The sequence below is a fragment of the Elephantulus edwardii genome, unplaced genomic scaffold (assembly GCF_000299155.1).
Source record: "Elephantulus edwardii isolate Elephantulus edwardi_28Jun2011 unplaced genomic scaffold, EleEdw1.0 scaffold00168, whole genome shotgun sequence".
NCBI classification, from domain to species: Eukaryota; Metazoa; Chordata; class Mammalia; order Macroscelidea; family Macroscelididae; genus Elephantulus; species Elephantulus edwardii.
The window spans coordinates 3,771,505-3,774,596 of NW_006399918.1; positions in this window are offsets into that span (position 1 = coordinate 3,771,505).

The window sequence follows — 3,092 nt, forward strand, 5'->3', positions numbered from 1 at the left end:
TTGGACTGCTACCTGCAGAAAGCTAAAACAAGATCCACATTTCACAACACACATAAAAATCTACTTCTAGATGGATCAGAGACTGACCTGAGGGTAAAGCCTCAAACCATAAAGATCGCAAGATTAAAAATGAGACCAAGCTTAGAAGGCCTAGCCTAGGGTTTAAATAGACTGACAAAGTCAGAAATGCACAATCAGGAGAGGATGAAATTTATGAATGGGACCTTCTAACGATTAAATCTTTGTATGTATCAAAATCTTTCTGCAATAGGGTGAAAAGAAACTGTACCAACTGGGGCAAAAAAATACCTGGCAATACTATCTCAAGCAAGGTTCTTAAGACAAAAGTTTAGTTACAGGACCCCCAAATGAAAAAAACTGACAACCAAATTAGAAAATGGAAAAAAGACATGGAAAAGCTTCACAGATGACATTTTTCTGAGCAATAAACAAATGAAGAATTCTCAAAATCACTGGCAATAAGAGAGATGCAAATCAAGACCACAAATGAGATACCATCTCATGCCAGTAGCAGTAGCAAAGTTTAACCAAACAGCAAACAATAAATGTTAGAGAGTGTGTGGTGAGATTGGAAACTTCATACACTTTTAGTGAGATTGTAAAATGGTACAGCCACTCTGGAAGGCAGTTTGGCATTTCTTAAAACAGCTAAACATAGAAACTCCATATGACCTTGCTATTCCACTGTTAGGAATACACACCAAGGAAATGAGAGCTAAGACAGATTTGTATACTGATGTTCACAGCATTATTTTTCACCATTGTAAGGATATGGAAACAGCCCAAATGTCCAAGTACAACCAAATAGATTGAGAAATTGTTGTACATTCACACAATGGAATACAATACAGCAATCAGGAGCAACAATTTTTGAAAAATGTTTAACAGGTAAATTTCCCCATCACCTCATCTTACAGAAATCTGACTTCTCTTTTCTAACTATCCTGGCTGCTGGTATCAAAGGTGTTGAGTTTGGATCCAAGTAAGATGAAACCATTGACAACTTCAATCTTTTCTCCGTCTATCATGATATTTCATATTGGTCCAGTGGTAAGAATTTCTGTTTTCTTGATGTTGAGATACAATCAATATTGCAGGCTATATTCTTTTATTTTCTGCAGCTACAAATCCTCTTCACTTTCAGTAAGCAGAGTTGTGTCATCTGCCTCATGAAGGGTATTTATAAGTCTTCCTCCAACCCTGATGCCACAATCTTATTCATAGAGTCTAGCTTCATGACTAATTTGCTCAATATACACATTGAATAGGTATGGAGAGAGGATACAACCCTAACACACTCCTTTCTTAATTTGAAACCATGTAGTGCTCCCCTGCTCCGTTCTTACAACAGACCTCTTGATCTTGATCTAGGTATAGGTTTCATATGAGCACAATTAAGTGTTCTGAGATTCCCATTCTTCTCAATATTAGTTATAATTTTTATGATCCACACACTCAAATGCCTTTGCATACTCAATAAAGCATAAATATATATTCTTCTGGTATTCTTTGCTTTCAGCCATGATCCATCAGCAATGATATCCTTGGTGCCATGGCCTCTTCTAAATGCTGCTTGAACTTCTGGAGGCTCCATATATATGTACTATTCTAGTCATTTTTTAATGACCTTCAGCAGTATTTTGCTTTCATGTGATATTAATGACATTTTAAAATAATTTCCACATTCTTTTGGATCACCTTTCCTGAGAATGGGGACAAATATAGATCTCTTCCAGTCAGTGGCCAGAAAACTGTCCTTCAAATTCCCTGGCATAGACTGGTAAGCACATTTAGTAGTTGAAACATGTCAATCAGTATACCATCGATTCCTGGGGCTTTATTTTTTGCCAAAGACATTAGTGCCTCTTTAACTTCTTCCTTCATTACCATTTACTTTTGTTTATAAGATGAAATGTTTCAATGTCAATTTTTGTTTAGTACAGTGGCTGTGTATTTCCTCTATGTTCTTTTGATGCTTCTTGAATCATTCAGCAAATTGTCCACAGTATCCTTCAATATTGTGACTGGAGATTTAATTTTGTTTCTTAGCTCTTTCAGTTTGAGAAATGCCAAGCAAGTTCTCCTCTTTTAATTCTCCAATTTCAGCTCTCTGTGCATTCCATTATAATACTTTGACTTGTCTTCTTGAGCTGCCCTTTTCTTTCATCTCTTTTACTTTAGCATCTTTTCTCTTTGTTTGGGCTTCTCTACACTTTAGTACAATTTTCAGAGTCTCTTCTGACATCCATTTCAGTGTTGTCTTTCTTTTCTATCTTTGTAATGATCTTTTGCTCTCTTCGTGAATAAAATCCTTGATGTCATTACATAACTCATCTGGTCTTTAATCATTGGTGTTCAATGCTTCAAACCTTAAGATAATGTTTAAATGCAAGTGGAATAGACTAAAGATCATATCATAGTTTTCATACACTTGTTTTAATTTTCTTTGGCCTTGTACAAGATTAATTGAAGGTCTATTCCACAGTCTTCTATCCCTGGCCTGGCTTTGACTCCTAACATTGAGCTTTTCCAACAATACCCTTCACAGATGTGGCCAATCTGATTACTATCCAGTCCATCAGCTGAGGCCCATGTGTAAAGTCATCAATTGCGTTTTGTTTTGTTTTTTTTAAAAAAAGAATTTGCAATGAATAAATCATTGAACATACAAAATTTGATCATTCTATTTCTAAAATAATCTATGCACCAAGTCAATACTTTCTGACTCACAGTTTAGGAGGCTAGAAGTCTGAATTCAGGGAACATATTTAGGGGGTGGCTTTCTCTATTTGCTCTGGATGAAATCCTCATCTCCTTTCAATATCTGTGGGCCTAGTGTTCCGTAGACATCTCCATATGTCATGCCATCAATCTTCCCCTGTGTCTAGGTGGATCTCAACACAGGGACCCCAGGTCCAAAGGTTATATATGCCCTACTTTCAGATCTTTTTTCCGGGTAGTACTGAAGTTCGTGTAATCTTCTCTCACTTCTCTTTTTATCTCTTAGATAAAGGTTATATTTCAAGGTAACTCTTCTAACATCAGTGTGATCTGAGTAAAGGTACTGAATA